Source organism: Scyliorhinus canicula, chromosome 8 (assembly GCF_902713615.1).
Source record: "Scyliorhinus canicula chromosome 8, sScyCan1.1, whole genome shotgun sequence".
In the NCBI taxonomy this organism is placed as follows: Eukaryota; Metazoa; Chordata; class Chondrichthyes; order Carcharhiniformes; family Scyliorhinidae; genus Scyliorhinus; species Scyliorhinus canicula.
The window spans coordinates 94,741,160-94,753,404 of NC_052153.1; the positions used below are offsets into that span (position 1 = coordinate 94,741,160).

Below are 12,245 nucleotides of genomic sequence, written 5' to 3' on the forward strand. Positions count from 1 at the left end.
ACATTATGAAAATATGATATGAAAGGTTTGTCATTTTACTAAACATTGGATTAATAGGACATTTGGGCCGGGTTTCTCTGTTTTGGAACCTAAGTGCTTCCGCCAGAGGAGAATCACTACTGCACTCTCCTATCACTGGGAGTGGGGCCCAGTATGCGAGTCTCTCCCTTTTTCTATGCCGTATAAGAACTTGCCAGATTATGTTAAAATACAGGTATCGGGCTGCCATATTGACCGGGTAGCCCAATACCATGGTCCAGCAGCAGGCCTTCCTCCTCCCCTGCCAACAAATAGGGGATCCCCTATTTGCCACCCCTCCAGCATGCATGCACGAGGGTAGCCGGGCTCCCCACTAGACCCTCCAGCCTCCTCCCCCACCCTTATCTGAAAGCTGAAGAGCAGTCCAAGAAGTAGAGTGAAACATCATTGCATTTTCACTTACACTGTGCTAAAATTTGCTGCCTCACACAGAAGTGTTTAAAGCAGCAGCTGTTACAAGTGTCAAAGGCATCTGCGAAACCAAAGCACACTTCAAGGGGCTTCAAACCTTTGAAAGCCTTTGAAATGCAAATCTTCTATTCAATTTCACAGAGCAATACATTGCACTAGGAGCTAGTGACAGTTTTACTGATCCAGACACAACTGCTGGGGGGATTTGTTTATTTATCTTTACCATCACTCTGGAATGCATTTCAAGTACCTTCCATTGATGCTAACCACAATGTTTATAAACACTCCAGTTATGATTGACAGCTCCTCACCACGTCATAAGGAGCTAAGTGCTTTCTCCGAATAAAAAGAGGAAGTGAAAACACTGAAGAGTGATCTGATGGGGGGAGGAAATCGGTGAACGGGAGGGGGGGGGGGAGTTGGTTCACTCTCATGCATGCGTGCTGTCAGGGGGTGACCTGTTATTCTCGTGGTGGGGTGGAGAATGCCCCTACTTGCCAGCGGGTGAGAGGGGTGCGGGAGGGTGGGGGTGAGGGGGGCATGATGTGCATCATGGGGAGGAGGGCCCTTCTGATGGACTTCTGGGGGCACCTCAGTTTTTCTCTGACCCCTTTACCCACCTCAGGATCCACTATGCAAGCTTGCACCAAAGTCCACCCACTGTTAAGGTCGGAGCATACATAACAGGGGGATGGAAACTTGGGCTTTGAGTTTGTTAATGTCATTAACATTTACTTAAATGCTTGCTTTGCATTCTCCCTGTGCGTGGCATGGGGTGTGTAACACGATGAAGCCTGTGGCGTAGGATTGGATCATCACCTGGTGCAGAGGGGAAACACCCCCTGGTCAGGACTGGAAAATACATCAGGTTATAAGGGCTGATTTCTCCTTTCCCGCCCGCGGGTGTGGGGTGGCTTCTATGGGAAATCTCATTGACAAGCAAAGGAAAGAGAGAGGCCCACCACCAGTGAATGGCACACTGCCATTCTACAGCAAAGGCAGCGGAAGACAGGGAAGAAAAGCAGCTGGGGTTCTGCATTCCGGAACCTAGGTACGCCTGTCAGTGAAGAATTGGGACTATGTCCCGCTGGCGCTGGAGCTTTGCCAGGGTGCGATTCTCATAGCTTGACTATGTAAAAATATGCATACCGCTGAACACACTGGTTTCCCTACACTTATTGGATTTGGTCCCGCCGTTTTGAATGGACGTCCTGCTCCCAGGGAGAACACCCCCCCACAATGCAAGTTTTGACCCTCCCCCTCCCACGGACAAGGGGAACACCACCCAACCCCTCATCAAGGAGGGACATCCCCCCCGACCACGGGAATGGTAGGTCACACCACGCACCCATGTGGGTGACCCGAACCCGCCCCACTCAACCCCCTTCCCTCAGCCCCCCCCCTTCAGCCACACACCCCCTTCAGCCACACACCCCCTTCAGCCACACACCCACTTCAGCCACACACCCACTTCAGCCACACACCCCCTTCAGCCACACACCCCCTTCAGACACACACCCCCTTCAGCCACACACCCCCTTCAGCCACGCACTCCCTTCAGCCACACACCCCCTTCAGTCACACACCCACTTCAGCCACGCACCCCCTTCAGCCACACACCCACTTCAGTCACACACCCACTTCAGCCACGCACCCCCTTCAGCCACACACCCACTTCAGCCATACACTCCCAGACCCCTTCAGTTCACACCACGTGGCATTGCCAACGATGCACAGGGAATATTGAGTGTAGGCTCCCTTGTGGCTGCTGAAGGGTGGAATATTCAAGCATGTAGTAGTAACTGAATCATAGAATTTACAGTGCAGAAGGAGGCTCATTCGGCCCATCGAGTCTGCACTGGCCCTTGGTAAGACCACCCTACTTGAGCTCACACCTCCACCCTATCCCCATAACCCAGTAACCCCACAGAACCTCTTTTACACTCAGGGGCAATTGAGCATGGCCAATCCACCTAACCTGCACATCTTTGGACTGTGGGAGGAAACCGGGGCACCTGGATGAAACCCACACAGACACGGGAAGAAAGTGCAAACTCCACACCCGAGGCTGGAATTGAAACCGGGACCCTGGAGCTGTGAGGCAGCAATGCTAATCACTGTGCCTCCATGCCACCCTCAACGGTATGGTGGCACAGGTTTTAATGGGAGATTTCCAACAAGATTCTGATAAGCAGCTCATCTCAGAAAGGTAGCAAATTTCTACAAATGTGTACTGAACTGAGGTTTCCTGGCACCGTGATGGTGAGCTTGCAGGCTGGGGGTCCTGGAAAACAAGGGGCAGCTTCATTGGGACGGTGCAAGAATACATTCCCCAGTTCTGAGAAATTGATTGGCTGACTACTCCACAGAGCTGGGCAGCCTAATTGTATTGTTAAAGCCCTAATTAGGGCTGATATTGTGGCCCCTCCACCATTTTGCTTGCAACGCAGCAGCCTTTCACCGTGTGTGGAGGCTGCCAGCTCAGTTGAAGTTGCCTCCCAGCAACAGGCCAGGGTGGGTGCCAGAGGCTTTATGGCTCAGTGACTCAATGGTGGTGCTGCAAGTAGCGACAGCAGCAAAGGCTACACTTGCAGCCCAAACAATTCCACTGGGGGTGTTTCCCCTCTGCACCAAGAGGTCACCCACTTCAGCCCTCAGACTTGTTTATTTGGGTTTTATTTGAAGTCTCACAGCCTCCGACTGGTCTCAGCACTGTCCATTTCTCCTGGTGGGGTTGCTGAGGTTCCAGAGCTGAAGGCTCTCTGATTGGCCTGCAGTAGCATTGAAAGTCTGCCTGCTGACCTGGATAGGATGGTGAGCATGGCGGTGGCCAATTAGGAAGCTACCTCCAGAAGGATTGCTGAACTGGTCTTGATGCCGTCAAGTGAAATATCGGAATCCAGATATGGTCCCGATGTCAGACCCTTGAAGCCAGTGGTAAAATTCCACCTAGTATATCCTGGAACCAACAAAGAGACAGGCTATACTAGGTTTAATAATGAATAATGGGGTGCTCTCGTGGCAAAGTGGGTAGCTCCTTGCCTCTGAGCTAGAAGCTCAGGGTTTGAGCTCGATTCTTGCACAGAAAGTCTGTTCATGATCTGGCCAAACAGGTTCATTATCAACTTTAAATCCTTCTCATATGCCTATGGCAGCTGATAAGAGCTTGAGACATTCCTGATCAGCCATGCTTGATGTGGAGTAACACCCCTTAAGATATGTTAGCCTCTGGCGATAGGTTAGCAAACTGTTCCAAGGAAAAAGTAGCTATGGCATCATGTGCTTCATCTGCCCCATGTTTCACTAGGTGTGGGAAGGGAAGCAAGAAGGCAAAGAAAGAATGAGTAATGAGTCGGATTTTGTTAACAGTCTAATGTTGCGTGAATATTTACCTAATAACAATCAAAATATGATTGTGTTCAAGGTTGGGTTTGGAAAGCAAAATATGGAACAGTTACCAAGGGTAGAATTTATTGCCCTCCACCTTGATGTGCATGGTGTCAGGGGCCTATAAACAGACTGGAAGGTGACACATGGGGACCCGGCCACCTTCCCGCCTCAACCCTGATTAAGCCCGTGATGAGAACAACTGTGAACAGCCATCCCATCCCATCGCCAATTAAGACGCTCAAGTGGAAAATTAATTCCAACTTAAGGGTCTCAGCCCATTGCTGAGGTTATGAACAGCGCAGTGAGTGTGGTGACCTGCTGTGAGGGGCTGCTTGATAGCCCTAGGGACAGGGTCCCTTGTTCAAAGGCATAGTGCCTGATCAAGGGATCAAGGGACGGCATCAAGGGCAGGGTTGCCTCTCAGCAGGGCCCCCTGCCCTTGCTACTGTTTTCTTCCCTCCCACCTTGCTACAACCTCCCGTCCGCCATCACCCATCTGTGGTCTGTGATTCAATGACAATACTCAACCTCGGGTGTGTGCAGTAACTGCAGCAGCTGCCATGTCCCTAGTGGTGCTGTCACTCAATATAGCTGCCAGCCTGTGATTGGCCAGCCATTATCGTGGAGGGGCTTCTGCCCTGGGGTCCTTGATCCTGGGGAAGACTATCTGCCTGAGTGGTAGTTAATTCTACGAGCCTTCTCTAAAAGATCTGGTGCAGGGTCCTTGCCAGCCTTCCAGCCAGTGGGTGAGGCCCCGTCACCTCCATTAAATGCTGCCTCAGACTCTAGATTTAATTAAGGCTGACCTCAACAGGATGAAGCAGAGACTGTTCATTGTAAACTTGGGAAACCAGCTAATGGATAAATGACTGAAGTGGAAGACGCTCAATATAGAATTTATCATTCAGGTCCAGTTTATACCCTGAAAGAGCAAACGTTCTACTTGCCAATTTAAAAAAAGCCATGGCCAACTGAAGAAATAACAGATAACAAAAAAAAAAAGAAAAAAGCATAATAAAAATGCCAATACTGGGGTAGATCCTGGCAACTGGGAGAGGTACAAATGATAACAGAGGGTGATAAAAGAGACAGCAAGAGCTACAAAGAAAAGTTGAAAATAAACTTGCAAAGGATAAAGATCAATTCAATAGGTTTTACCCTGAGGAACTCCTGCAGTGATGTCCAGGAACTGAGATGATTGACCTCTGACTACCACAACCATCTTCCTTTGTGCCGGGTATGACACCAACCAGTGGAGGTTTTTCCCCTGATTCTCATTGACTGCAGTTTAGCTAGGGCTCCTTGATGCCATACTCGCTCAAATGCTGCCTTGATGTCAGGGCAGTCAGTCTCACCTCACCTCTGGCATTCAGCTCTTTTGGCCATGTTTGAACCAAGGCTGTAATGAGGTCAGGCGCTGAGTGCCCCTGGCACAACGCAAACTGAGCAACCCAAACTGAGCACCGTGAGCAGGTCATTGCTGAGTTCTAGAGGAGACCGAGTTGGATCATCCACTTGGCATTTCTGGCTGAAGATTGTTGCGAATGCCTCAGCTTTATCCTTTGCACTGATGTGCTGGGCTCCTCCATTATTGACGATGGGAATATTTGTGAAACCTTGTCCTCCAGTTAGTTGTTTAATTGTCCACCACCATTCATGGCTGGATATGGCAGGATTGCAGAGCTTAAATCTGATTTGTTGGTTGTAGGATCGCTTAGCTCTGTCTATCACATGCTGCTTATGCTGTTTGGTACACAAGTAGTCCTGTGTTGTAGTTTCATCAGGTTGACACCTCGGGCTGGATTCTCTGTCCCGCTGCGCCAGATTTCTGGTTCAGCACGATGGCAGGATGCTCCGTTTTGCCAGCTGGTCAATGGGATTTCCCATTGTGGGCAGCCCCACACCATGGGGAAACCCCTGGGCTGCCGGCAAAACGGAGGATCCTGACGGCGGAGAATCCAGCCCTCATTTTTGGTATGTCTGGTGTTGCTCCTGGCATGCCCTCCTGTACTCTTCATTGAACCAGGGTTGATTCACTGGCTTGCTGGTAATGGTTGCGTGGGGATATGCAGGCCATGAGGTTAAAGATTGTGGTTATGTACATTCTGCTGCAGGTGATGGTCCACAGCGCCTCATGGATATCCAGTCTTGAGATCTGTTCGAAGTCTATGTCATTTAGTAAGGTAGTATGATGGATTGTATCCTCAATATGGTGACGAGACTTTGTCTCCACAATGACTGTATGGTAATCACGCCTGCCAGTACTGTCATGGACAGATGCATCTGCGGCAAGCAAGTTGGTGAATATGAGCTCAAGTATGTTTCCCCTCTTGTTGGTTACCTATATAATGGAAAGTGTTTTATTTTCTTCCTTATCTAAATTACTAAAATACAAATGATTAGGGGCAGGTTTCTCCGTTGTGAGTCCGCCTCGCCACTGCTGCCAGGGAGGCGGGTGAATTTGGCGCTCAGCCAAATCTTTATTCACTGCAGGGGGAATGGAGAACCCCGCCAGCATGAAGGAATGGAGAATTAAACTATTCAAGTTATGTTGCAGCTAAATAAAGACCCAGCTAGACGACACAAGTTGTGCAGTGAGCAACTCTGGGCACCACATCTTAGTACAGTGTAGATTTGCTAGATTTGAGACCTGAACTTCAAGGGTTAAATGAAATGAAATGAAAATGAAAATCGCTTATTGTCACAAGTAGGCTTCAAATGAAGTTACTGTGAAAAGCCCCTAGTCACCACATTCTGGCACCTGTTCGGGGAGGCTGTTACAGGAATCGAACCGTGCTACTGGCCTGCTTGGTCTGCTTTCAAAGCCAGTGATTTAGCCCTGTGCTAAACAGCCCCTCAAAGAGATTACACAAACATGGGCTGTATTTCCCGGGTTTTAGAAGATTAAGGGGTAATTTGATCAAAGGTTCCATGGTATTATAGCAAACTGATACGGCAGAGAAAAATAAATTATTTTTGCTTGTTGGGGAATCTGGAACTAGAGCATATAGGGCCGATCTTCACCGATCGAGCGTTTAGCCGCAAGTTCCCGGCACTCGCAGTGCCGAGAAACACATAGCTATTCAACATGACTCGCATTGAGTAAGGGGCCTAAATGAGGAACGCAAGGTCAAGCCACATTTTTTACAGCAGGGACCTCCACTCACTGGAACTCCCTATTGTAGAGAGAGATTGGGGCAGCATTTTTAAATGGCGTCCCGATCTCCGAGGACACACAAAAAATTCCTGACCTCCCCCCAGTCCGAACGCTGTTTGTGGGGGCCAGTATCAAACAGCGCTCGCCTAAGGTCTCCAAGGAGAAGTGATTGAATTCCAAAGGTTCAGGTACATTGGGAATCTGCACATTAGAGTAAGGCTTACTGCCTCGCTCTAATATGCAGATTTTCCAAAAGCTGATTCCTCCCATTGTGGGCAGGATTCCCCTTGCAACGTCTCGCAAGATTGCGTTGAATCTCATGAGGCGTTTCAAGCCTGGTGGATCCTGGGAGCGGGATCTCCCGGCTTTCACTGCCACGCTGCAACGCGATGAGCTGCTTTTCAGGTGCAGCGTGGCCGATGATTGTGCCCTTAGTTTATCTGTAATTTCTAGACTAACAGTATTAAGGGATATGGGGCAAAGGCATTAGTTCACAGATCAGTGAAGATTGCCTTGAATAGTAGAACAGGCTTGAGGCACTAAATGGCCTACTCCTGCTCCTATGTTACAACTCGGTAAAAGAGTTGCTAGTTGTTGTTCAATAGCTGGAGTAGTTTGCTCTAACATTTTCACTGCTGATAACCGTGGGGCAGCACGGTAGCATTGTGGATAGCACAATGGCTTCACAGCTCCAGGGTCCCAGGTTCGATTCCGGCTTGGGTCACTGTCTGTGCGGAGTCTGCACATCCTCCCCGTGTGTGCGTGGGTTTCCTCCAGGTGCTCCGGTTTCCTCCCACAGTCCAAAGATGTGCAGGTTAGGTGGATTGGCCATGATAAATTGCCCTTAGTGTCCAAAACTGCCCTTCGTGTTGGGTGGGGTTACTGGGTTATTGGGATAGGGGGAGGTGTTGACCTTGGGTAGTGTGCTCTTTACAAGAGCCGGTGCAGACTCGATGGGTCGAATGGCCTCCTTCTGCACTGTAAATTCTATGACAGAATAAAGAATCTATGACAGGTCACTGGAGAAAATTCATACCAAACCAGCCACCTGACCTTAACCAGCATGGATGTGTACAATTGGACTTCCAGTGACAGGGATGCGCTGAGCGGATGCGGGAAAGGTGGGTCTCCACCTAGAAACATGAAATTGGGAACTTTTAGGCCGAAAAGGCCGCCGAAAATGGGATAAAGCCCCATCCTCCAACACCACCACGATAAACGAGACATGCCAGGCAACAATTTAAGGAGCTGAATTAGTAAAAGCCTGGAGAAGAAGATTGAGGTGACAACGAACACATGGGACAACGAGGAATTGGCCGTACCCAAACTTGATGGGCCGTCTGAACATATGCTGGGCTACCCCCGATAAACGAATGGATGGACCTCCTAACCCAAGAGTTCCAATTGCACAGAGACACCATCAAATTAGCAATGACGGTGACGGTGAAGGCGGCAGTAGCGGAGCCACTGGATCCCTTTCGAATGGTGCTGGAAAAGGCAGAGCGGCGACTGGAGATACAGGAGGCGATGATCAGAGAGCTGGAGAAGGAGGCAACTGCCAGAGTGACCAGATCACCTCATTGGAGACAGAGATGGCAAGGCTGGTGGTGAAACACAGGACGCTGAAGGGGAAGTTCGTGGACCAGGAGAACCGGTCATGCTGTAAAAGCCTCTCCATTGTGGGCCTACTGGATGGTATCGAGGGCAGGAACCCCATGATGTACGTGGTCCAGATGCGGGGCAAGCTGGTTGGAGGGGAAAGCTTCCCCAAGCCCCCAGAAGTGGAAAGAGTCCACAGGTCACTTTGACCAATGCCCAAAGCCGGGGTGCAGCTGCAGTCCATCATCGCAAAACTCTACTGGTACCAACATCGGGAAAAGATCCTGAATTGGACAAGGCACACTCGGTCCTGTAAGTGGGAGGGCCACTTGATCCATGTGTACCAGGACATTGGGACAGACCTGGTCAAGGGCCAGGCAGAATTCAACGCAGCCAAGGCAACCCTTTACTAGAGTGACATGTGGTTTGGGATGCTATATGCCGCCAAACACTGAGCAACATTCCAAGATAAAGAGTTCTACTTCACCGCACCAACAGAAGCAGACACCAGCAGTGAACCCAAACTCTTGTTTCCTCTGTTTAAAAATAAGAGACTAATTGTGCGGGAGAGATGTGCCTCATCTTCGGTCTGACTAGGAGTCTCAGGAAGGAGGGGGTGAGAGCGGTAAGGTAAGAATAGGGGTGAAGAGAGAGAAAGAGGGTGGGGAGAAATGCAATGGGTAGGGGATTGCTCCCGGGGTAGAGGCATCACACTAGCGGGTGAGCTAGCACACGAAGCACAGGTGAGGGGGGGGTGGTGTGCCTGGCACAACTTCCGATGGGAAGAGAGCGTCTGGCAGAAGCGGGGGGGGGGAATAAAACTCTAGATGGGGGAAAGTAGGTGGAAAACAAGGGGTGAGAGAGTCGGGGGGGGGGGGTGTGGTGAAGCCCACAGGGGCATGGGGGAGATGGGTGGGGCAGGACAGAACCAGGGGAGAAATCAAGAGTGCGGTGGGGGGGGGGGGGGGGGGGGGTGAATGCTGGCTACGGCAGATCGCACGGGCTGACAATGGAAACAATAGCACCAGAAACAGCCATTTTGGAGGGCCCCAAAACAAAGGGGAACCCCAGAGTGCAGGGCCACATCCACATGGTGTACATAACGACGGTGGCCATCTTGGTTGGCCCCTGGACAAAAGGAAATTTTGAGTGCAGTGGCGCAGCCAGATGGTGGGTATGGTGACACCAGCCATCTTGGATGCCCCACAAACAAAGGGAAACCCTGGAGTGCAGGGTTGCATCCACAAGGCAAGTATGATTGATCCCACAGGGAGGGGGGGACAGAAACCTCCCATCAGAATAGTCACATGGGACATCAGGGGTCTTAATGGCCAGGTGAAAAAATCATGAGATGGATTTTCCGTTTCAGCGACTCAGTGTTGACGCCAATGGAGCATGTGTGGTCTTTTCTGACCAAAATCTCTAGGCGAAACCCTCACTGATTCAGGGACCGGTGAGGGGCTAGCAACGGTGTTGGGTGAAACTCCCAGCTCCCGTGCCGAAAACAGCTGGAGAATGGCTAGGCCCATGGCCGCGTATGTGCAAGGCTGGCGACCTGCAGTGGTGGCGCCATACAACATGGTGCCAGCCGTACGCCGGGCCGACTCGCCATGGTGAAGGAATTGAACGCCTTCATGGAACAGGTGGGGGCAATGAACCCATGGAGGTTCACACACCCGGGGGAGAAGGAGTTCTCCTTCTTCTTCCAGGTACACAGAATATATACCAGGATCGATTTCTTAATTGTTGGGAAAGCAGTGCTTCCAGGGATAGTGGGAGTGGAGTACCCTGCAATCGTAGTCTCTAAACATGCTGCACATTACATGAATGTGTGGTTTGATGGGCTGGGCACAGCACCCCCCATGGAGGCTGGACAGGGCCCCCCTGGCCAATAAGGCATTCTGCGAACAGATATCACAAACCATAGATGGGTACATTACCAACAACAAAAATAGGGAGGCCTCACCCTCCCCTTTCTGGGAGGCACGGAAGGCGGTGGTAAGGGGGGAAATTATCACGTGCAAGGCACGCAAAGATAGGAAGGAGAGGGACTATGTTGGGCTCCATACTGGAGGTGGATCGGCATTACTCCGCGACCCCGACCGTGGAATTACTGGCAGAGAGGAAAAAGCTACAGATGGACTTTGACCGGCTCTCCACTGGGAAAGCAGTGCATCAGCTCCGCCAGACGTAGGGGACCGTCTACAAACACGGAGACGAGGCCAGCACCTGTTAGCTCACCAGCTGAGAAAGCAGGCAGCCATGAGACAAATAGCTCAGGTTAAAGACTGAAGCGGCAGGCTAATCACTGCGCCAAAAAGATCAACAAAGCCTTCGCAACTTTCTACCGAGAGATGTATACCTCCGAGTCCCCAGAGGGAAACTCAGGGATGAAGCAGTTCTCGATGGACTGGACATGACAATTAAGGGGAAGATAAAACACGGGGCTGGAAGCACCACTAGAACTGGGGGAGTCATGGAGAGTATCAACTCCATGCAGGCGGGGAAGACACCGGGGCCAGAAGGATTTCCGGTGAACTTCTACAAAGGAATTGTGCCAGAATTGGCCCCGTACTTGTGGGAGATGTTCACAGACTTGCTAGTAAGAGACACCTTGGATGAGAGGACTCTGACAATTAAGGACAAGTATACGGCTGATAGAGTAGCGACCCTGGGCGAACTCACGGAAAAGTTCCAATTACCAAGAGGAAACGACCTCAGATACATTCAGGGCAAAATGTTGTTCTGCAAGGAAACAACGAAGTACCCCCAGATACCAGGACACTCGTTAGCAGAAGAACTGCTGTATGCGGGCAACATAAGGAAGGGAAACTGTGCGGAAATGTACGAGCGACTGTTGGAGGAGATATGTTCCCTCCTGGATGTGACAATGGAATGGGAGGAGGACTCTGGATCGAAGCACTACACAGGGCGAACTGCATTTCCAAGTGCACAGCGCTGAGCCTAATGCAGCTAAAGGTGGTGCACAGTTGGAATCAGTCAGAATCCCGACAGTGCAGAAGGTACCATTCGGCCCATCATGTCTGCACTGTTCCTCCGAAAGAGCACCTCACTTAGGCCCAATCCCCCACTCTATCCCCATAGCTCCACCTAACCTTTGGACACATAGGGACAAAATTTAGCATGGCCAATCCACCTAACCTGCACATCTTTGATATTTGGAGGGCACCTAACCAGAACGTGGATAAATGGGTTCTTTCTGGAGGTGGAGGACAAATGCGAACGTTGCCAGGGAAGCTCAACCACATGTTCTGGGTGTGCCCTAGAGTTGTTGGGTTCTGGACGACCTTTTTTTGAGGCCATGTCGAGTGTTATGGGAGTGACGGTGGAGCTATGCCCACAAGTGGCAGTCTTTAGGGTATATCAGCCAGAACTCCTCATGGGGAGCAGGGCCGATGTCCTAGCCTTTGTCACCCTGATTGCTCACTGGAGAATCCCGCTCGGCTGGCAATCAGCAGCACCACCCAAGGCTGCAGACTAGCTGGCCAACCTGGCAGGATTTCTCCGGCTGGACGTGGAAGCCGTTCACCAATTTGTTTCAAGACATGTTCGTAGCCAGCAACCAGTAGAGTAAGGCAGGGTGTGGGGGGGGGGGGGGGGGGGGGGGGGGGGGGGGGGGGGGGAGAAC

At 50.9% G+C, this 12,245-nt stretch overlaps 1 protein-coding gene across 3 annotated transcripts in view; it reads right to left on the minus strand.

Annotated features, from left to right (window-relative positions):
* The window catches only part of rorb (RAR-related orphan receptor B), a 258,673-nt gene that overhangs the window by 11,343 nt on the left and 235,085 nt on the right, over nucleotides 1-12,245 (minus strand). The window lies entirely within an intron of this gene.